The sequence below is a fragment of the Mercenaria mercenaria genome, chromosome 12 (assembly GCF_021730395.1).
Source record: "Mercenaria mercenaria strain notata chromosome 12, MADL_Memer_1, whole genome shotgun sequence".
Classification (NCBI taxonomy): domain Eukaryota; kingdom Metazoa; phylum Mollusca; class Bivalvia; order Venerida; family Veneridae; genus Mercenaria; species Mercenaria mercenaria.
The window spans coordinates 50,220,688-50,246,270 of NC_069372.1; the positions used below are offsets into that span (position 1 = coordinate 50,220,688).

General features: G+C 34.5%; 1 protein-coding gene across 4 annotated transcripts in view; it reads left to right on the forward strand.

The window, feature by feature from the left end:
• LOC123533818 (uncharacterized) overlaps positions 1-21,880 on the forward strand; it is a 38,139-nt gene extending 16,259 nt beyond the window's left edge. For 3 of the 4 annotated variants that reach the window (XM_045315718.2, XM_045315717.2, XM_045315713.2), the window contains exons 13-14: positions 15,805-16,013; positions 16,480-21,880. The gene's annotated coding sequence lies outside the window, so the exon portion shown is untranslated. The remainder of the gene's footprint in view (positions 1-15,804; positions 16,014-16,479) is intronic. The other variant, XM_053520022.1, reaches the window with a different exon arrangement.
• The last annotated feature ends 3,703 nt before the right edge of the window (positions 21,881-25,583 follow it).

The window sequence follows — 25,583 nt, forward strand, 5'->3', positions numbered from 1 at the left end:
TCGACATAACCAACAACATATGCTACTGCAGAAATCGCCTATTCCGAAGCGTCGGAAAATATGTGCAATTCAGCACGCATATCAGACAGAGACACATTGAAAAGATTCCTAGGTACTCTAACACACTCTAGATCATTCATACCCTTGAGCCAACAGAACTATCTGGCTTCAACATCAGACGGTAATGGTTCGTCCCAATCTATACCAGTGGATACTACATCTTTAAGTATCAATCTACCTTCTAGAATAACTTGAGCCAAGAAACCAATAGGGTCAAAGACACTATTAGTAGTCGACAAAATTCCTCTCTTTGACACTGGTTTATCTTGTACCTGACTTGGAAACAAGAAACAATCTTGGTTCAAATCCCACTCAAGCCCTAAACTGCGTTGAGTCGGGAGACTTTCAAGGTCAAAATCAATTCGGTTTAAATCTGAGGCTAGGTCCTCTTTTGGGAAGCACTTCATAACGTCAGGTGCGTTAGACACAATCTTATGAAGACGAATCCCAGATTTTGCCAGGTGCGACTGAGTGCGTTGAAGCAAATCGGTTGATTCAGATACAGTACGACATGACCTTAACCCATCGTCTACATAGAAATCTTTCTCGACAAAATGTACTACATCATCATCAGATTTCTCTACAGCCTTCCTTAACCCATAGTTTGCTATAGCCGGAGGCGGGCTGTTACCAAACACATGTTTACGCATACGATACTCTATAAGAGGCTTTGAAGTTTCATTATCCTCATGCCAAAAGAACCTTAAGTAATTCCTGTCATTCTCATGTACACCGAAACAGTAAAACATCTGTTCTACATCTACCGAGACTGCAACTAACTCACGTCTAAATCTAAGCAGAACACCCAGAAGGCTATTGGTCAAATCAGGGCCTTGCAATAGCACTGAATTCAATGAAACACCCTCATATTGTACTGACGAGTCAAATACTACTCTTATCTTGTTTGGCTTTTTTGGATGATAGACCCCAAAAGTAGGTAAGTACCAGCACTCAGTACTATCATCTAACCTGGGTGCCTTTTCAGCATGACCATTAGTAAGTAACTTGCCCATGAAATCAACAAAATGTTGTCTTTTATGGGGATGTTTGCTCAAGTTTGCCTGAAGACTTTTTGCTCTTTGAAGTGCTTGGGTTCTGTTGTTAGGAAGTCTAGACCTTGGTGTTTTGAAGGGAAGTGGGCTGACCACCTATATGGCGAATCAAGGACAAACTCTTTGTTCATTATGGAGAGGAAGTCACGGTTTACTATGGACAAAGACGCTTTGTCATCATGGCGAACATCAAGAGCGAACACAAAATCATAATCATGTGTAGACATATGATCACGATCAATGTTTGTACACGGTTTGAACAGAGTATATCTACCATTGTCTATCACATATGTAGAACTGCACTCAGACATGAATTCATCCTTTGATTCAGACACATGAATTTTGTTAGGACATGGCGGAAGAAGCGAGGCTCGCCCGTCACCCACAACATAGGTTTTCTTAACATTGACATCTGGGATAATGTGAGCATTGCCTAAGCACACTTCACCTATGACAACCCAGCCAAGGGGCAGACGTTTTGCAAATGGGGAACCTTTTGGCCCTAAGCGTTGATCTAGGACATGATGTACATCTGGGATGTCTCGGCCAAGTGATAACAACATTTTTTCATTACTATCTATTTCTGGGATTAAAGGGGCTACGTTTGACAAATGTGGGTGATTGGCTGCCACACTTGGTGTAGGAATCTCATTCCTATTACTAGGTATGTCCTGACATTCTATAACAGTAGGACGTTCAAACTGAACACTTTTGTCAATACATTCAACAACCAAATTGTCTAATTCTCTACCAGATTTGACAGAAATTCCATTGCATGAAGACATTGTATATTCAGCAGATTTACCAGTGACATTTAATAATTGAAACAATTCTGGCTTTGCTAGACACATATTACTTTGCTCATCAACGGTAGCATAGCACTGAACATAATTATCTGGGTTATCTTTTGTGTAAACATGAACCAGCATAATTTTAGCACAAGATCTACCAACAATATTATCACCACTAATTTCAGTACACTTGTTGTCAACTTTCTGTTTTTGATCTGTAGATTGTAGTCTGTCATTCCGCCCGGCAGACGAGCGCTGTCTCTTCCCACCATGCTGCTCCGTCTTTTTCTGTGAAACGTTACAATCACGAGCCTGGTGGTCTCCAGAATAACACCGATAACACAATTTGTTTTCGAACAGAAACTTCTGCCTTTCTTCTTCAGACTTACACTTAAATTTTTTGCAATCTGCAAGAGCATATGGAGCACCATTATGTAATAAACACTTATCGTTAGACACACTAGATTCGTTATCATGCTGAATTCCTGTTTTCGCCGCTGCTACACGACCACCGGGTGCTACTCTTGAATACGGCGGATCACGATTCCTTTGTCGCCTGGGGTCTTTCGTTGTCTGGGTTTCGTAGATAAAACTAGGATCATTGTATATAACGCTGAACTTTTTTACAAAGCTTGCATAAAAGCGAAATGGCGGGAATGGTTCGCCGTGATTTTCTTTGTACGTGGATGCATGAGTCACCTATTTCTGCTGTAAACTGTGAGGTTATTTATTCACGACAGGATTGACTCCAATCGATGAGTCAAAGTATGACAAAGTTTTGCCGTACTTGGGATTAGTCATCAGCCCCTCAATCTCCTGTAAGATGTCCGCTAAGTCATAAAGCCTTGCTCTGTCCTTATTGGTTAAACATGGAAAAGTCTGAAGCCTATTTGTCAATGAATTCAACACACTTTCAGGAGTTCCAAATCTTTCATCCAAACGTTGCCAGATTTGACTTAATGCCTCGTCTGTATTGTGAAGATAAGCGGTTCTCAAACTGGTGGCGTGTTTTTTCGAACTCGGACCTAAGTATTTGATAAGAAGGTTTACTTCTTAACTGCTGTTAAGAGCCATTTCACCACTCACAGAGTGAAAACTGGCTTTCCAGGCTTGGTAATTTGTACATGTGTCATTGAAAGTTGTCAGTCTTGACAAAATAAGGTCCTTTCTTAAGAGAAAGTGTGCTGTTGCATTTGTTTCATTGTTGGATTTTTCTTGCTTCAACATATGGTGTGGAGCACTATCAATTTGACTGTAAAGATAATGTTGCACTTTTGAAGTTGGATCTTCCTCGTGAATTAACTGAATGTCCCCTTACACTGAACCATGTTGAGAAACACCCACTAGATAAGCTAGTTCATTAGCTTCTGTAGTAAGAGCTGCTGCTTCTCTTTTGTGTTTTAACAATTCCAGATCAGCATCAATATTTGCTTGCTTTTTCTTCAATTCATTCGCCTTTTCTGCAAATTCTACTCGGACTTCAGCAGCTTTGGCTTCTGCTGCTTTAAGCATGACTAAGCTTTGAGTTGATACAATATCGCTCTTGTAGCTCTGTGACATTGTGTCAATATTTTCGGATTTAATATTTTGTATAGTTTTCAAATATTCACTCACTTTGTTCTCAACTTCTTCATACGAATTGTCCAACCGTGTCATTTCATGTTTCACTCTCTTTTGTTTTGACACCATCCAAATACTTCATATACTCTGCATATGCAGTTTGTACGTCTTGATGTAGCTCTTTACATTGGTCTCTACACTTGTTCAGACTAGATATTGAACTGCCTATAGATAAACCATAGTTTGATGAAATATATGTTTCTAGACCGCCGACACATGTTTTGTATTTCTCGAACAACTCGTTATTACGATGGTGATACAACTCCATGCCTTTAGGTGTCTGTTTCCTCAATTTTCTTGTTTCCATGTGATGATTCTCAGCTTTATCTGTTCGTGGTTATTTACTGTACCGGACCAAGGATAAGGCCAGCGAGTATAACCAATTAGTTACCATCGAAAAACAAAGCAAAAAGTCCCTTTATGTGGTTTATTTGGAATGGCTCAATGGTAACATGTGTGTGGTAAATGCTGAAAATATATGAAAAAAAACCATATAAGCGATATACTACAATATGACTAGTTTTACATAATGCTTCAGAAATAATGGCTTATAAAAATCTCTAAATTTTCAACAGTGACCAGAAACCTTGATGAGCTTTAAAAAATATAAATAAGATACAAATATGTGAAATAGTAGTTTGAAGCTTAAACAAGGGAATGAGTAAAGGTACGAGCAACTTTGAGTACGAATCCAAAAATCTATTAAAACAGCTAGAAGAGTATGCTACTACAAGTTATTGCGGCCAAAACAAAGACTAGTATGCATTATTACAAAATACTGCATAAACTTACACCATGCAACCTTAATAAAGCTGTAAAATTCTGCAAACGAAAAGTTTATCGTTAATTATGTCATCGCATCAGCGCCAAAAACATGAGACAGAGGGAAAACCCAAAGATACAAAATTACAAGAAAGTTTAAGTAGCGGAAAGATCAGTGCTGACTCTCGCTAGCGAACATGACAAAATGTCACATCATATATAAGAGAGGTTGCATTATTTGCTCTTTTTTTGTAGGTAGGTAGTCCTTTGCGCCCGTTCCGGAAAAAGGGACGTATTATGTTGTGACCGGTCTATTTGTTAGTCTGTCTGCTCGGCCGTAATATTTCGTGTCTGCAGCATAATGAAATAACCATTGAAGGTATTGATGTAAACTTAGCGTATGTCAGGATACTGGTTATATGACACAGGGAAGTGCCTACGCCTTTAGTATCTTGAACAATGGTTTGGGTCCAATCGCTAAGGTGACTATGTCTTAGACTTGCTGACAAACGATGTAGAATGTCCTTTGTTAAAACGTAAAGCTGGTGAGACCAAATATCTCATATATAGAATTTTCCTCTGGCTACCTTGCCTAAATGATTCGTATAACAATGATTCGTAAATCATTTCTTATTATGAGATAGACAATTTCAGAGATCAGACAAATCACTAAATGTTTCAAACAATCTCCAATTAAAAATGATTAGCTCAAACTCCTATAGGCTGGAGACGCTATACTTGACTAGTCTTTTTGTTGAAGTTCCCGTCAGACAATGTCTTTGAATGAACAACATACGAGTCCTATCTCATAGATGCTCGGCCTCTGCCCTCTCAAACTCTATATGATTGCCCCGACTCCTGGATGCTCAGCGCCTATACGCTATCATATGTAGCATTCAACTACCATATAGGTATATCCCCGATGCCTTGGCTGTACTTCGCCAGTAATGCTGAACCGTCTATAAGCTGGAACTCTCTTAATATCACAGACGATTACCAAACTCTGGGTCTCTGTCTGAGCTTCCCGATGTTCAGCCTATATATGCTATCGTATATAGCATTCAACTACCCTTAATGTAAAACTTCTATACGCTGGCCCTATAGCGCGAAACCTGGTTGAAATTCTCCAACTCTTCTTTAGTCTACGAACTTCCAAAGTCTTCTTTTTAATAATTTATCCGCCCTGACAGGGTAACTGCAATAGTCTCCTTATCAAGGTACTGGGATAAATTATTTATTGAATCCTCGATGTGTCTTCTTCTACCGCTGGATACCGAATGAAGTCTCTGTCATCCATCTACCTGTTTATACCCCAGCAGACGTGCTATTTTTAGAACTTTTTTTTCATTTGAGGCCCCTTGCGGGTAACCCCGTTTTTTATACATGATACTTAAACATACAGTTCATATATATGCACAAACTTGACAATATTATGGTTAACATAGTCTTATATTCCAATTAAGGTTTAAATATCATGTATTTAATAATATGAAATGTAAAGAAAAATAATGGTATTTTTGTTGCTATTCCACTTAATAGAAGAGTTGAGAAATGAAATAACATGAAAAGGACTACGTTAAAAGGATAACAAAAGACCAAAAAAAAAAAAGACAAGCGGTGGGGGAGGGAAAAATAGGTATGATTGTATCATCTTTTACACTGTTGTAGATGTTTAAAAAGATTGAACAACTGAGAGAGAAAAAAGTAATGAAGATATCAAAGGAATCTTTGCCATTTTTGTTTGAAGAGGTCTAGTTTTTCTTTTCTAAAGGCTAGTTCTTTTTCCAGTAAGATTCTTAATAAAGCTTTCTATTTTTGGGACTGTTTTACAAGTTATCATTTGCAGAAAATAAAACTTGCACAGAATAATTATAAAATTTATAGCGGCATTTGTTAAACCTTGTTCTTGTATATCAAAACAAATTTTCCGAAGATTGAATTTTATATCGATGCTTTTTTTTTTAAGTAATCGCTAAGTTTATTCCACATATTTTGTGCAACTGAACATTCCCAGAAAAAAGTGTTCTAAAGTTTCATCATGCATATTGCAAAAATCACATAGTCTTGATGATGTTAGTTGACATTTATAAAGATATGTATTTGTTGAAATTAATCTCATAAGGAATTTGTATTGGAAATTTCTCAGTATAGTATCAATTGTTGACACAAAAGGAGTTGAAAATATTTTTTTCCATTTTTGTTTACTTTCTTTATCGATAAGTCTTTCCCATTTTCTTAGTGGAGTGATTGTTTCTTCTTTCATATTTTTCATTTGTATATTATATAGTATTTTATTTTTCATTTTTTTAACCTTTTCCGTTAAAGTTTCATCTCTATTTTGTGTTATTATTTCTTTTCTTAACTTTAATGTCTTGAAAGCAGATATGGCATGAATAATCTTATGATAATTCAAGAAACTATGTGTAGAAAAATTGTACATTTGCCGTGCCTTTTCAAAAGAAAAGAAATTGTTTGATCTAAAGTCATATAATTGTTCAACATATTTGATTCCTTTATCATACCATTCTTTTAAAAATATTGTTTCATTTCTACTTCTTATATTTGAATTGTTCCATATTATTTGACAGTTTATGGGAATGCTGTTTTCATAGTTCATATTCTGGATAATGAACGAAGATATAAGCATGTCTTTTAGGAACAGATTTTTGGCACATATCGTTTTTATATCTTTCGTTGCTAAATTGCAATCAAAAATAAATTTTCCACCATATTTTACCAAATACTGATTTTAAAAGAGTTTCCATAAGCCTTGATTGTTTTCATCAATGATTCTTCTAACTCAGCAAGCTTTTAATGAATTTAAAAAGGCATAAATATCTGTCAATTTAATCCCTCCATTTTCGTCAGATTTTGGAAGTAATTTTCATTTAATTTTGTCTGGTTTTCCATCCCAAAGAAAGTTATAAATGCTTTCATTTATATCATTTAGAATTATTTCTGATGGGTTGGGCAGGACTGTTAGGGGGTATATGAGTTTTGGTAATACGAAGGTTTTTAAAACAGTAACTTTGCCTAATAGCGTCAGTTTTCTATGCTGCCACTGTTTGAGACAATTTTTAAATTGATCAATTTTTAGCATTAAATTCAATTCTAAATGGTTTAGGTGATTTGCAGTAACTGTAAATCCCAGAGTATTTGCACTGTTTGAGGTCCATAAGAGATGTTTATCTACATAAAATTTTAAGTTACTTCCTTTTAAAGTTACTAGTCTTAATACTACCGATTTCTTTAAATTTATTTGCAATCCTGATATTTTTTTCAAATTCTGTAATTACAGTAACAAGATTTTCAAAAGATTCTTTTTCACCATTGTTAACATAAGTTGCATCGTCGACGAAGAGAGTTTGTTTTATTTCTGTACCATTTACATTGATTCCTTTAATACTATCATCATTAGAGATTTTATTTGATAATATTTCCATACAGAGAATAAATAATGAAGTAGAAAGGGGACAGCCTTGTCGTACACCTCTCTTAATACATATTTCTTCAGATAAATATCCATTATTAATTATGACAGCTGTAAAGGTTTCAATCCATCTGAGTAAGCTATCTCCAAAATTAAAATGTTTAGGCACGTTATTATAAAATTATGATTTAATGTATCGAAAGCCTTTACATAATCAGAAAATAATAATAACCCTTTCAAATTGTTGTTTTCAATGTAATCGATAACTTCAAAAATTAGCCTAACATTTTCTCCAATGTATCGTCCTTTCATAAAACCAGTTTGATTTGGGTTTATTAGTTTCGCAAGTATTTTCTTTAACCTATTGGCTAGCCTTTGTTGCAATTTTATAGTCCACATTTAATAGACTTATGGGTCTCCAGTTTGACAAATTTGTAGGATCTTTATCTGGTTTTTGTTAGAAGAGTAATAATGCTTTGTTTTTGAAGATCTGAAAGTTCGACTTTATGAAAACAGTTATTAATTGCATTGATATAAAATACTTTCAAATGCTCCCAATAATGTTTATAAAATTCGGCTGTTAATTCATCGGAGCCAGGGCTCTTATCATAATTTTTCATTTCAGACAATGCAATTTTACATTCATATTCGGTTAATAATCCCTCGCATTGATTAGAGTCTTCTTTGCTTAATTTAGTCATGGAAGAATCGAGAAAGTCTATGTTTGAATTTTCTTGTGTCTTCATATCATATAGTCTTTTATAAAAAGATGTTGTTTCTTTTAAAATTTCTTTGCATCTGTGATTGTTTCGTTGATTATTTGGAGCTTTTGAATATTTTTCCTTTCAGCATGTCTTTTTTCTAAATTTGCAAAGTATTTTGTATTTTTTTCATTAATTTCTACGTGTACAGCTTTTGATCTTAGCATAGTACCATTTATTTTTTTTTTGTCATAAATTGTTTGTAATTCATTTTTCTTTTCATTCAGTTCTTGTGAGTATTGGAGTACATTTGGTGAATTAAAGATTAAAGTTTTTAGAGTATGAATTTCATTTTGTACTTTTTCTTCTTGCTACCTTTCTTTCTTTTTCTTACTTGTTGCATATTTGATGGTTACATTTCTTATGCTGCTTTTAATAAGTTTCAACAATACCTCAGCACTTGCATCCTTGTTGAAATTCACTGTGTTGTTTATACAGTTTATTATATTTGTAGAGTAAACTGCATAGAGTATTAAACTATTACTTATTTTAAAATAACCAGGGCCTCTTTTTTGAACTATAGGATTTATAGTCAATGAAATTAATGAATGGTCACTTTTATATCCCTGTTGTATTTGACTACATTTGATTATGCTCCGAAAGGTGTCAGTTACCAAGAAATAATCTAGTCTGCAGAATATGGGTGGTTTACTATTTGAAATCCATGTATATTGAAGTTTTTGTGGGTTTGATACTCTCCAAATGTCTATTAAGTGAAATTCTTTGTGTATACTCATTACTTTAGTTCTGCATCTTATCAAGATTATTATCTAAAACTGTATTAAAATATCCGCCGATTATGATTTTTTTATTATTATTTAATTCTAGGTATGTTTTTAATTTTGAAAAAGTAAATAAATCATCCTTATTTGGGCCATATATGTTAATAAAAGTATATTCTTCCTCATTTATTTTAATATCAAGTGCTAACTATCGCCCTTTGACTATATTTGTAGATTCCGTACCTGTAACCTGGTAAGAATCATCTGGATTGATTAGTATGGCTACACCTTGACTATTTGAGTTAATGGCACTTAGGAACATTTCACCCTGCCAATCTTTTCTAAAGTGATCAATTTTATCTTCAGTTAAATGTGTTTCCTGCAGCATAGCAATTGTAAATTTCTTTTCTTTTAACCAACAAAAAACCTCTTTTCTTTTCTTCTTATCTGCAAGACCTTTGATATTAAGTGAACAGATTGTGTAAGACATATTAGATTCTGTGATTTGTATGTGTAAGATGATACAATCAAACATTGAAACCTTAAGTTTGTAATATAGTATTTCATGATGATTTTCATACATAAAGAATAAGCTGTGTTAGATTAATAATAAAAAATTACTACTTTTCATTTTGATTGCAAAAAAGGACAAAATTCCATATTTTTTTCAAACTGCAGTAAGGTACACATGAAAAAGTATTTGGCTTCTTTACCAACATTTGAAGTCATACTAAAAGATTGTACTTAGTCTTACAACTTAAACACAAAATAATGCTTTTATTTAATATAAGTTACATTAAAATCAAGTTTTTTTGCTGTTCACTATATCCAAAAATTGTCATAGCTCGGCATATGAAAAGTAAACGTTTTACTTTCTATCAAATTATTCTATTAAAGTGGAGAATTCATCATTATCCTTTTCTAAAACAGTTAATATGTGTCTAACTTTAAGCCAATATAATATCACACTGTCATATATAATTTCAATCAGCAATAAAATTAGGTGTTTAACTCTACATGCAACTGAATGATAAAAAGTGCTCTTAATTCTACATGAAAAATAGAACAGTCACAGTCGCTATAATAATACAATATACCCTTGAAAAAAATATATTGTTTTATATATTGCAAAATACATTTCTATCAAATTCTTTCCTATAAACGAATCAGTAAAATAGTTTAACTTTATATTCAAAATAGAGTATAGCACGGACCAGCGTGCTTAACTCTACATGTAAATTAGAACAGCAAAGTTGCTATAGTAATACACTACACTCTTGACAAATAATATATTGAATTATCATTCTGCATTACAAAATACAGTTCTATCAAATTCAATTCTATAATCAAATCCGTAAAATAATTGTTTAACTTTATATTAAAAACAGAGTGTAGCATCAGATTAAATAAGGTATTTTAATCAAAAGCATGTAAGTTGTTTAATTCTTCATTAAAGTGAAATAGCATTTTATTTCAATCAAAATCTTCTCCACAATAGCTAGACTATGGTCTATAGAGAAAAATCAGTTTCAATATTTGCACATATGCAATATTTTCTATCACACATTTTAATTTATTTTTAATTGGGCTAAACCAATTTTTTTTTCAAAAACATTTACAGTGTGTAATTACAAGAAAAGTAACATATTAAGCAAATATTTAGCAAATTCTTACAGCAATATATATAGTTAATTTGTCATGCAAAAAGCATGAGTTGTTATTATATCAGTAGTCAAAGTATATAGGAAGTTCATGCTTGGTCGATCACTGGTTGAAGGTATGATATTAAAGGTAGTTTACCAGTTTTTTTTTATTAATTTCTCATGTCTCTCGCTGGCCACTTAAGATTAAACCAAGTATCATATTCACGGAAGTGCACTCTATGTATATTTCCCACTTTATTTTTATAGTATATTTGACCACTCCTCGTCCAGCCGTAATCAACAAAGGACTTCGGACACTTTCTATATGAATTTGCCTACTCTAAGAGTGAAAAATAACCTACTAAGAAATAAGTATTTAATTACATGTGCCATTAAAATACATATTTAAGATTATTTCTTAAAGTCAAATTTTCAATATTTGTTTCATAGAGCAGTGATTTTTATTAATTATACACATTTTCTGTGACTATTGTGTTGATGCAAGGGGTGGAACAGTACTTTTAAACAAAAAATATAACCACAGGGTGTTCCCAAATGTGAAGTAACCAATACTTTTTATATTCATTTTAATAAATTGATAGTCACATATTTTACATCTGTTTGTAACTCAAATACTATACAAATGTTTGAAAGGGTACACAGAGGCATGTTATACATGTAAAGTAATGAAAGAAGCAAATACTGTGAATTCATTATTATTCGTTGGGTTAAATTTTCATTGGCTTATCCTGGTTGTGTGTTGCAGTAGATTGACAAATATGTGTTTTAACATACTTGCAACACACCAGGTAATCATCTGCATGCCCCCTTCCCCACCCTACACGCCCACCTCCCTCGCGACGCGCACGCCACTAGCGATGAGGATGTAGTTTGTTTCCCATTATGTTTCGTTTTTTGTATTTATATTTTTCATTTTTTATTTTTTCATCTTCTTCTGTGTGTTTATATTTACCTTTTTAGACACATACTAAATGTCACACGCATTCATCACTTCATGTTCTTCCTTCTGTGAAAACTGAATTGAAGACTGTCCTTTGCGGCAGACTAGGCCTAAACACCACAAAAAAGAGGCAATATGTGCACAGCAGTTAATCTGATCCTGACTATAGTCTATCCAACAGAAATAACGCTTGGCATTGATATGCTTGTGATACATAGGTCAAGAACAGTAGCAGCTTCCTGGCAGGTCATAACAGTGGCGGTTTCACATCCAGTGTGATGCCACGATAGTGATGTGTCATGTCACTTTCCATGCAGATGGCATATATAAATACGGCTAGACGCGAAAACGAACTAAAAGGTCCAGTCGAGTTTCAGGTGGATTTTTTATGCAGCGACCTGGATATATTTTTATTACATTTAAGTCAAATGAGCCGTGCCATGAGAAAACCAACATAGTGGCTTTGCGACCAGCATGGTCCAGACTCGCGTGCGCACATGCGCAGTCTGGTCAGGATCATTGCTGTTCGCTTTCAAAGCCTATCGGAATTAGACCAACCGTTAGCGAACAGCATGGATCCTGACTAGTCTGCGCAGATGCCCAGGCTGGTCTGGATCCATGGTGGTCACAATTGCACTATGTTGGTTTTCTTATGGCACGGCTCATTTGGCTTTAATATGTAATAACAATGTATCCAAGTCGCTGCATAAAAAATCGGGTGGACCTTTTAGTTCGTTTTTGCGTCTAGCAGTATTTATATATGCCATCTGTTGGTTTTCTCACGGCGCGGCTCAAATGTTATCTGTGCCACTGGTACTTATTCCAAACAAGAACCAAACCTACGGCCTTGATAAGATGACTGCCTTTTTCTTAGTACTAATGTTATGCAGCACACAACTATCTGCCATCACTTATAACAGAACTATAGACATGTACATGTACTTGAAATAACTACCTGAACCACTGTAATAAAACTGACCGGTCATTTATACATGTATACTTATTCACACATGTAAAGCATCAATAACTTTACATTACGAACAGTGTATAGATAAATCAAGTACAGGTTGTTTGCAAAAATATCGTTCTATTTTTTATTTATTTATAGGATTTTAATCTTAAAATGTTATTTTTTCCTTAAATAAAATGATTTTGTCACTTTATTGGACTGGAATTCATATATTTAAAACTTCCGTAAAATGATGACATTATATTTTTACTTAAATTAAACATTTTATTTTTTCAAGAAAATATACCCTGGCCTAGATAAAATTAGAAATAACATCTTGATAGGAACAGATACAAACCAGTTTATGCTGTAATAAGTTAACTAACACATTGGTCTATCATTGACTCGAAACGATTTGGGTATTGTTTAAATACTTAATGGAAATTTTGCCTTCAAAATGTAGGCTAGAAGCATATGATAGTGTCCGAAGTCCTTCCTGCTGCTTATGCTTATCACTCATAAGAACATTATGGTTCACTGCTGTTAAGCCATCCATAACATAAATGGGTTTCCTTAGTGACTTTTTCTTCTCATGATTTTTTCCTTCAGTAGACGGGAGTCAAATTTTACTATTATTTGTCGTGGTTTTTTACCCTTCTTTCCCAGGCGGTGACAAATATCAATATCCTGTTTAACTAGGTTTAACCCTAGAAGATTCCTGTTAAAGGTTTCAATGACCAGCTTGGTAGTCTTCCCTGGCGTTTCGAAATAAAAATCATTTTCATCGTCATTGCTTTTATTGGTTACATCTTCTTCCAGATTTGTTTCATCTGCAACGGAGCTGTGCTCTGATTTTTGATCCTCAGCGTTACCTATTTTTGTTTGTGTTTTCTCTTCTGTTAGCCTAGCCTGGGAATCCAGTCTGACAATTTCTAATCCCGAAATATGCGGGTGTTTAATAAAGAACGATAACTTCTGAAAGCAATAATCCATGGCTAAAAATAGAAACGGAATTCTCACGGAAAAGACAGATCGGAACCGTGTACTTCCGAAGGTTTCCGAATATTTCCGGGCCATAAACAAATTCCAGTTTGTACCTCCTATAGCTTTTCCAGCAAGTTGTAACAACTTTAAAATATGTAAGTTTAAACTTAAATTTGCGCCATAGTTGTCAAGACGTTATATTAATGCATACCTAGTAATCTACGAAAATTGCCGAATTTTCGGCATCATTGCCTCGTTTTCGTTTTAAACAAGCGCAAATATGATCACATGTTAATTAGGCTAATTATAGAAAATCGATAATCAGTAGTGACATGGAAAATCCTTCAGATTTTCAGGCGTTGATAATATCAGAAACTCGATGAATGCCAATTAACACTAATTAGCGCACATTAGTAGCATCTATAATGCATAAATATTAGGTATGATTTCTTCTGACAAAGCACAAATATTATCAACGGCTTCCCAGGCTACTGTTAGCCCACTAATACGTATATTATTTGCTCTGCTATACTGTTCTACATTGTTTTTATATTCTTCAAAACTAATTTCACTGTCCTTTACTTCTCTCATCAAATTTCCATTATATTCTTCTTGGTTTTTAAATAAAAATTTACACTTTCTTTTATTTCATCTATTTCTTTTTCAAACAAATTGGACTCCAATACTTCAATTCTATGGTTAACAGAATTTAATAGCACATCTTTCATTTGTTTTACAATTTCTTTTATCATTGATTTAATGCTGTCATCATCCTTTGTCATAACATTGACAAGTTTTTTTGTTTATTTCAACAGTATGAGATGCTATATCTTGTAGCTGTGCTTCTGCAGTTCCTTTTTAGGCAGCATGTTTTTCTTCTTTTGATTTTTTTTCATTTTTTGCTGATGGTTTTCCAATAGCTGAATCCTGCTCACTACCTGTACTACTTAATTCACTTCTGGTTCTTTTCCCCTCAGAGTCTCCTTCGTTATTTGACATTTTTAATAATATTTTGGTTAAGCACCTTTAGTGTGTGCAACAAATGTCTTGCATGAATACACACAGCTATCTTTGATGATTTCAAATCTTTTATTCTACATTATTTCATAAAAAAGTTCATCTTCTCCAAATTTATTCTAGGTCTTGATATACAGTGTACCTCTAAATGTTATTCCTTTATAGTCCAGTTTTCAACACTTTATCACTTGAAAGCACAGTTTTATTTTGAAAAAAAAGCTCTGTCTAAAAACATGTGTCTTCGCATTAAGGGGACACAACTCTCTCACCTCACTCTATTTTTAGAACTTGTTTCTGATTGGTCCAAATTTAAACATAACGTTTTACAATGAGTACTTGCTCTATCAAATATGTGGTTCCCTTTAACTTTTGTATATGACATAATGTGCGAAGCTGGGACCCAGTCATCCACATTATGAACCCAAATCAGCCATAAATGACCCAAATTCTATTATTAACAGCAATTCAACAATAATTATAGCAATGACAACATGAAAAGGGACTATCTGTGCTTATGTGTTACGTTATCAATATATTAAATATACAAATTATTCTGACAGCGTATAGGTAGGTTGCGATGAGACGATTTCTAGAGCATGTGAAACGGACCGGTAGGTTAAACTTTTAAAAGTCACAAATTGAGTTCAAATTAAATATCAAATATGTCCGTTCAGGGAAATGACTTCAGTCGTGGTACATAAGTAGCCTACGATGCGTCGATGTGCGGATCACCTGGACCAGGCCGGGAGGTTAAAACATACGGTCAAATGTTGAATATGTCCTTTTTATTTCGTGACAAGGTATCGATTGTAATGGTTGAACTGATGGGTGTTGATTGAGAAGACCAAAAAGAAAAAAAACAGATTACGCCCCTACCCTCCCCCACACACCCTCAAGCATTAACCATTCCCGTAAAGAATTACTCAGTTTCTAATGCATAGTATCCTGAGTGAAATGTTTTAAAATAAGTGACTTTAAACCTGCCACTGAATCCAATATATTAATCTCTTGATATGATTTGCAGAATGTTTAATGACGGTTTTCAATTTCAGGCCATGGGATTGTTTCTTGGCGCAGCCATATCTAACGTGAAGCTCGCTATTGTGACAGGGAATACAATATTAATCCTTTCCTTTCTATTCAGTGGATTTATAACACAATCCATTCCACACTGGATTTCTTGGATGAAATATTTCTCCCATATGCATTACCCATTAAGTGCAATCTGTCTCATCGTTTTTGACAATATGGAACCTTTGCCGTTAGTATTATTTGTCATTCGCCTAATTTTATATTGTTGATACATATACGCTTTATAAAATTGGCATGCCATTATAAGTCAGTAAAATTGCGTAGAATTGTTAAGCATAACATATTGAAGGTTATCAACCCTTATGTGCTTCATACTGCACATTTTTAACATTAACCACTTAAAATTTACTTAAAAGATGACAAAAAGACGCGCTGTTGGCACATAAGTCAGATCTCAATTTCGAGCAACTTTTCATTAATATCTTGTTTTTTTAACCTGTCATATAACTTGAGCAAAAGAGCTTCACAACAATAGTATCCTTTAGCATGTGTTAGTATTCTGTACGAAAAATTCTCGAAGATGCAATTAAGGCAAACAAATAGACCTACGTTTCGTATAAAACAAAATAAAATAACGAAAAGGAAATCTGTAATTTTTCCTTAACACACTAAATGCAGTTCTGTATTATTTTCAGGTGTAACGATACCAGTGTGAAAGACTTAGCAAAATGTTTACAAAATGAGACAGCAGTGATCACTTCGACGGATATACTTTATGGAGCAGGCATGGTACTTCCGATGTACTGCTACCTCGCCACTTTTGCACTCATTTTTGTTTCATTGAGAGTTGCTGCTTATGTTGCCCTACGCTTCAGATGTCATATTCCCCTATAAGAAATTTTACCTGTAGCTTTTCTAATTTAGGGAAATGGATGTTCCTCAATAATACTGGATACATGTCCCCAATATAAAATCCTCCTAGCCAGGAAGTCGGATGTTTTTAGACAAGAAGCATTATTTATTCTTAGATGCAGGAAATCAAATGAATGTGTAAATGTGTAATGACAGCCAGAAAAGATGTTAATGAGAGGAAAAAATTGAGACGCCAACAGAAGACTTTGAAGTAGTTTCTCTTTTACTAAGACAAGCGAGAGTCATTTTCAATTTCAGCTTCCACACTTACCAGATTACTTTTAAATCATTCAGAATTATAAAAAGTGTAGTGACAGACGTGATGTACATATTTGTGTGAGACTCAACACATTTCTACCATCAGTAGCAAATTATTATTTATTTGACACGACTTTCACTACTATATCTTGATTTTGAACTATTAATGTCTAGTACCTTTTAATCGATTTGTCCATTTGAACACTTTGTTTATAGAAAATATTGCTTTATTTGTTATAAAACTCGAATATTCGTTGAAAATCAAAGTATATTATAGTAACACGCAAGAAACAAAAATAACAACACATTTTTACAGAGCAATTTTATTCCGACAAAGTTGGCAGGATAATGTTCTGCCAAAGAAGTAATTTTCTATTAACATATATAATGTTATTTAAAAAGGTATTTCATATTGGCGTTGTTATTAATCAAAATGTTGTCATATTAGTTCAAGACATAAGGCCGAGGGCCATACGACTTACGGAGGGCAAATACATTAATTGTAGGCCAATATGAACACACTTTATTAATGATTACTTTTTATACTGGCTAGAACACCACAAGAACTCTTTTAGTTACCTTACGACAGTTATGCACATTCAGATCAAATTTAGTTTAGTATTATCAATTAAACCCTGATTTTCAAAGTCATCATCATATAAGTCAGTAAAACAGCTATGGTGGTGATTAAACTTTAGAGACAATGTGATGCATCCATGAAAAATTCACACCTAACAGAGCATTATTAGAATATAAATAAGCAAAGTCTCAGATTAAGATCTTAACTTATTAAGGGTTCCTTTCAGTAAGGAGTTTATGATTTCTACACCAAAAATCTCTATTTACACAATTCAATGCTTTTCCATAGTCCACAAATGCACAGTATAATTTCTAAGTCATAAAAGGATAAAGTTCGACCAATATTTTTAATGTAATTATGTGATCTACAGCTCCATAATTTTAAGTAATTTAGCCTGTTCTTCAGATAATAATGCTTAATTCTCTGGAAAGGTATCAAGTCTTTTATCAAGAATACTTGTTTCGTGACCTCCAATTCCCACACCTACCTGAGCGTCCGCTTCGAGTGCGGGAGGTCGTGGGTTCATTCCCCGGCCGCGTCATACCAAATACGTAAAAAATGGTACTAGTAGCTTCCTCGCTTGGCGCTCAGCATTAAGAGGGTAGTACTAGGACTGGTCAGCCCGGTGTCAGTATAATGTGACTGGGTGGGGTATCATGTCACGTGTCTACGGCGTGATATTCTAGTGAGGCAGCATTATAAAGTTGGGCATTGTGCTCACTGCTACAAGAAGACACCATCATTTACATGACTGAAAAAGTGTTGGAAAAAGACGTTAAACCCGAACACACACACACACACACACACGCACACACGCACGCACGCACACACACACACACACACCTACCTTAGAATACAGTTTGGTAAAATACTTGATACATTCAAAAAGAAAATCTTAAGACACTGTATTTTAGAGACTTCGTAGCATTGTTTTTAATATTTTGATTTAATTGTTTTATATGCGATAACATCAGATGTTACAGTAAACCTCGCTTATAAGGAACAGCTTGGGACCTCTAAAAATTGTTCCTTATAACCGAGTTTCCCTATATCCATATAGCGAACTAATTCCTTGTAACCGATGTTTGTATAACGAACACAATTTGTACAGCGAACACTATTTGACTGACGTTTGAAAAGGGCTCCGGGTCGACCATGAATCTTTATGTGAGAAAGTTGTGAGTCTAGTACCGGTCCTATCCTACAGAGATTGAAATAGTGTTGAAACACGGCGTTTAAACCTAAACTAAGCCAAAATCGGTAAGGATGACGTGATTTGTGTTTATTTTTTGTCGGCTATTTCTATCTTCTTTTTTAGGAGAGCACTACATTATGATTATAAGATATGTTGCAGCCCTTACCTTGCTCGACAGCATTTTATGTGAATAGGCATCAATACTAATATTAAATAAATGTTCAAATAATTAATACAAAATGTTAAATTAGCCTACCAATTCAAATCAAGTAGGGTGTTTATGACATACAGTGCATTACGACTAGACAACGGCGCCATACAAACGGACTAAAATGTAAATTATATCTATAGTTTTGCTATTGTCCATTTTAGCACCTGCTATAATTTTTACAATTGAAAATTGGGTAAACTGGACTGTTTATCATTGTTAATCACGCGTAATTAACACATTTATTTAGGATAGTATGACATGACCGTGTCCACGACTGATTTTCGTTCACTATTGTTAACATGAAATACCCAATACATGTAGCTCTCAAACATAATCTCGAGTAAATATAAGTTAATTATGATAGTATTTATTTTCTTTTATCATATCCGTGAAATAACAAACTAAAGACCATAGAAATGAAATAATATGTGTTTATTCATGTGCATAAAAGCGCGTGAAAGTGCTGACGTTACTCTGACGTCATCAGCGATTCTCCTGTTTATTTCCAGTTTTCAATAATTTTTATTATTTATGTCTGTTCGCTATAACAGAGGTGTTTTCTATTGAATTTCAAACTTTTGGGACTAGAAAAAGTGTTCCTTATAACCGGGTGTTCCTTATAACCGAGTTCCCCATAACCGAGGATTTTTACATTGAATAAAGAAGGCATTAGATCGGGGAATTGAAAACTGTTCCTTATAACCGAGTGTTCCTTATATCCGAGTTCCTTATAAGTGAGGTTTACTGTAGTTTTTAAATTTTTGTGGGTTTTTATATTTCATCATTTATATTTTAAGGTTTGTTAAATTAAATGCACAGCGCCATTGAATATGTCATTGTATAGAAATTGGTGTTTAATCAAATGAATCAGTTTAGTTTCAGATAACATAAAATATATACTAGGAACCGCGATTTCTACCAATGTAGACAAATCTGCTGTCCCTTATGCGTTTAGAGCTCCATTATGGCAGTATTGACACAATAATTCTGTTGCAAATGTTCTGTCATACGAAAGGACAACAAACCTCTTAACTACTCATATAATGGCAATATTACATTACCCTGGGAAATTGAAGATGCCACACTATAAGCTCGATGTTGCTTTCAAGAGAAGTGCTGGTTTCTTCCATTTTTCACAATAGAAGAATGGGGTCTGATCACAACTAGCTTTGAGAATATCCTACAAGTAGATTTTCCATACCATATCACACCTAATGAGAATTCTTGGAAGAATCTTTATATGTATGTTTGAAGTATCTATGATGAACGCTTTAGTAGGACCCGTTTTCAGTCTGTTTAAAATTGGAGCCCCATCCCAAACCACTGCATTAATTATGGATGTTTCAGTCTGAAAGGATGACAACGTCTTAAATGGCAACGGGTAACCTTCTCGAACAGATGGGTGAGGTCAAATGTGAAAAAAAATCATGGTGTCTACAGGTTCAGAGTCTGGACGTATGGTGTGCAGTCCATCTACTATTGTCTAGCATGCCACAAATAGGCTTCCATGCGGCTATCTTTATATACAATCCACTCGGTGCAATCAAAACCTTATTCTCACCATATGTCATTGGCCTATTCCGCTTTATCTGTTTGGCGATTGCATACAGAGGATGTTTGTATGCTGTAACTGGAATCCAGTGGAGACTGTGGCAGTGGGCAGTAGCCTTGATAATGTACATCGAGTGGTACAACCATTCTTTAAAGTCTGCATCACTGTGATTCAGGTTTGCACGACATTGCAGCGGATCTATAAGACCTTTTGGAGCTTGGAATACATCTAAGCGAAATAATAGCAGACTCGACTTTACTGAGTCTGTTCATAAGAGGTAATGGATAGTGCAACTCCCCTCACGCCACCTAGCATTGACTTTAGCGGAATTCTATAGATATTAAATGGATTCCATGATACTTAAAATATAGCAACACTGAACCCACGACAATAAACTAGCCATATTATTACTATTGTTTTATGTTGAAAGAAAATGTAAAACAGTTCTAGACTACGGTACAGTAATTTCAGTAATAATATGAAATAAGGCACTGCCTCAATCAGGAATCGTTACATTCCATCAGCTTGCCCAGAAATATGCGTTTGTATCAATTTAAAGGTATATTTTGGAATAAAAAATAACAATACTGCCCATATTTGTACTGATTGTGCAAGACGTTGCGGTTCGGACAAGTTATGTGAACGCTTATTACGCACAAGGAAAAAGCGTATTCTTCCAAAATATCCGATCTCAGACGCACTGTGCACGTGCCGGAAGAGCACACTTCTTAATTCGATAGTTTATCTCATTCGGTATATATCGCATGTTACTGTAGAGGGATCGATTCGCGGCGAAAATCGGTAGGATCGATTTCCTATAACAATACGTAGCAGCAGGTTAACCGGGGTGGGGGAGGGTGAACCTCTATATGCAGCCCGTCTGGGCGTACCATGTAAGGTTTTAAGCACTGGTATTCACAATAGAGGTAAAATAACCTCAGGGGGAAGGGTGCGGTCATGATATTGTGTTAAATAAGGCTGTTATAAATTTTTTTATTATTATTGTCGTTATTATTACTGTTATTATTATTATTATTATTTTTATTATTATGTACAACGCCATTGAATATGTCTTTGTATAGAAATAGGCGTTTTATCAAATTATTCAGTTTCAGTTTCAGGCGGGTAAGTTGATTACAAATTAATTATTATGTAAGTAGCACACACTAAGGATTGCTTATACACAGAACAATAAATTGACAATAGCATAAATTCAGTACTTGATAGTTCTTTCAAATCTATACATTTACAAACTGTATTTTATTGTGCTAATTATCTGATTTATATATTAAAATGTGTAGTTCACAACTTCTATATACCTTTATTACACATCTGGACTGGAAATTGTATTTTTGTACTTTTATTGTTAGTAAATTATCTCAACTATACATCTGTGTTGCAAAGTTCTTTTTTACCTTTCGTCTCAGCTTTGAAAACAAACTAATAACAGTTTTCTGTTTACTTTATGCAATGTACACTAATATATGCATTATTAACGTTACAAGTACCTGCTATATACCTATCCGAGCCAATTGTTGCAAGCATTTACTCATATTGACAAAACATTTATTAATATGAACCAAACATAAAATAAATTGGTATATTAATATTTTGCAAATTTGAATGGTTTTGAAATCAGTTCCTGAGCTTTGTCCTTTGACATTATAGGCACTGTTTTAACTTATGGCTGCATTTAAACAACGTGGGGGTCATTGGGGCAACTTTCATTCATTATTTTTGCATGTAAACAAAAGAAACCAGCTTTTATACATAACAGTTTAGTATCAAGGATTACAAGTAACATAGGATAAGATAATATGTATTTTCTGTCCAGACAATTGATATAACATGGCCTGTATACTTTAGAAAAGACAATCAACTGTCAGTAGTGAATCTATAAATAGATTCATAGTGCTGGCCATCTTTGAATATAAAATGACAATAATGTTTTTGTCTCAATAGGATTGTCTTGATTGTATAAGGGTGTATATTTTATATATGACTGCTCCAAGTAACATCCTTTTACGTGATGTAATCAATTATGACGCCATTTTCAAATAAAAGACGATTTTTGGCGGCCATATTGGATTTTGGAGGCCATATTGATTCTACAGTATAAATAAACTTATTCGAAGCGTAGTATATATTTCACTATTATTCCAAGGCTGTTTTACATGATACACACATTTGTTTTGCCATTTTCTTAGTGAACTGAATTATGGTGGCCATCTTGGATATTGGTGGCCATCTCGTATTTCCACAAACCGCGTATAATATTTATTTACTACGTGCCAAGTTTCATGCTTTTCACAGAAGGTGCACAATTCGGCCCTTTTTATGCACGGATTTCTTGCACTATATCTGCAAACGGGGACAATTGATTTCTGTGTCATAAGGATAAAGTATACCGGAGGCGTATAGGGTGGTGCAACCCATAGTAATCCGTTATACTAATGTCATGCGGGGCGAATTTGTCCTCAAGTCCTAATACATAACAAGGATAACATGACAACCACACCATGCCGGTTGGATGGCACACTACCTCCATTGCAGGGGCTATGCACCTGCATGGTCTGTCTCATGACTGACATAATATATGGGAGAGGTTGTGTTGCAACAAATCAGCCAGCGTGCATGAATACTAAATTGAATGTAGAATAAAAGATTTCTCATTTCGCGGAAACATTAAGGTTTAGGGTTGGTGGGGTGGTGGCGGGTGGGGGGGGGGGGGGGGGTTGTAAAATAATGGAAAAGGTAAGAATACGATCTTAGGTTCAGCTATTGTTATTGATAATAAATATATGTATATTAAATCATTTTACAACACCGTCTGCTTTTATGTACCTTTTTATGTATGTATGAAATATCCAGTTATATTTGACTTGTTACGTTATGAGTGAAACGAGGAGCGAGACGGAGTTTGCTGTATAATTAAAGCCCCCATAAATTCAATTAATTACTAAACTAGGAATCTAAAAATCCCATTTTCCCAACTTCGCCAAGCTCCTGCTCAACACCCGACATAAAAATTACCCATGCCATAATAGGAAACGCCCAAATACAACAATTCAATTCCTGAAAAAGAATATAGAAATTAGAATGAAGCCCCTTTCTACCTTAGTGGAAATCCAAATAATTCAAGAATCATTACAAGCAAATAACACCTACAAAACCGACGGCCACCTTCGATGTAAATTAGTTACTAATAGATCTAGTTCGTACAAAAGGTCGACGGCGATCCCTTGCCTCTGACTTTATTAAATGCACAATGAACTGTCCTATAACGATCGATGGAGATCTCGCCTTTGACTTATTCAAATGTAAATCGATAACTGATTTCTGTACCAGATTGATTGCGCCGACTCAACCCCAATTCGCCTTAATGAGAAAACTAGGGCCTCGTATACAATTCAAATTATTCCCATCCCAAAGTGCATCCAGAACAATGACCACAAACATAACTGTAGCAGTCTATTCCGAAGACCAAGAAAAATAAACTTGTTTGAAGGCCGAAAATATACTGAGAAATACACCCAAAAATCCCTTAAACGACAAAATGTTACATTATAGTTCCTAATTTATCATTATTCCCTCGTACACAAATATAAACCCCGTTCCCACCCCATAATCTTGAAAGACGGACCTTCAAAAAAACGTTCCTACTCTGTATGAGTGCTTGCGATTTCATTTCACCAAGGCCTAAAATTATGATGCCACGCACATAACGTAGGTAGCCAAACAGCAAAATGGAAGGAGCGTCGGCGATTTGGACTATTTTAACTATATTACAAAATACAAATAAAATTCATCCCGATAAATTGCTGAATATTTAAAGATTGCTATTAACACTATGCAAATGAAATAATATTGTACGCAATCATTAGAAATTGGACACAAAACGTATATGGAGCCACAGAGATTTCTTCGGGTATCCGAGCAAATATAACCAAACTCGGGACGGCGAATCGGTCATTTCCGTAAAAGATGCATGTCCTATAACAGAGCAAGCACACCGGGCAATTCTACCTCATGGTAAATAGATGCGATTATAAAAACATAAAAATGAGAGTTTGTACGCTGTATCATGAATCAGATGTATTTATCATACACAATTGAAACTGTTATAAAGTATCAAGAATTGGGAGTCGAATGTCAAAATGTATAGCATTTGCAAATAATTTTTCAAAACTACTTGTTTTTGCCATTTTTATGTCATACAAAAATCTTCAGATATAGTTTATACGATTACAGCGGAAACTCGGTTATAAAGAACATGTTGTTTGGTCCGAAAGCAGTAATTCGTGCAGAAAAGTAAATGGTTATGACGAACAGTTTATGTTGAGCTCTTTTGATCATTTACGCGAATCTTTCAATATGAACGAATGTAGCAACGATAGCAATCGGAAGTATTATTTCTGAAATTAAACTTTACGACCAAAATGTATATCAGGAGGAAATTTGACAGTTACAAACAAGCGTTGTATGACTGACATTGGTTGTCGGTGAAAGCAAGGATTGTGTTTAAGATACTTCCTTTCATGTATAGCTTTCACATTGGCAGAGCACCTATGTATTTAACAGAACTGCTTACAGAATATATTTCTAGTAGACAAGGTTTGAGGTCGTCAGAAAATTCTGATTATCGTTATTATTAATGTATGTTGTTCTATACAACAGGTGCAGCACATTAAAGTTTCTGTACAATTGGTCCAAAACTGTGGAACGAACTGCCGTTAAAATTACGCTAAAGTAAATCACTTGATACATTAAAAAAACACTTGAGACACTGTTTTTTTTATAGACGTCATAGCATTGTTTTAAATGTTTTGATATAATTGTTTTATATGCGATAATATCAGGTGTTATTTTGTATTTTTTTGTGGGTTTTTGCATTTCATCATTTATATTTTTAAGGTTTGTTAAATTAAACGTACAACGCCATTGAATATGTCACTGTGTAGAAATATCAAACGTATCAGTTTCAGTTTCAAATTACATAAAAGATATACGAGCCGCGCCATGAGAAAATTAACATAGTGCGTTTTCGACCAGGATGGATCCAGACCAGCCTGCGCTTCCGCATCTGGCCGC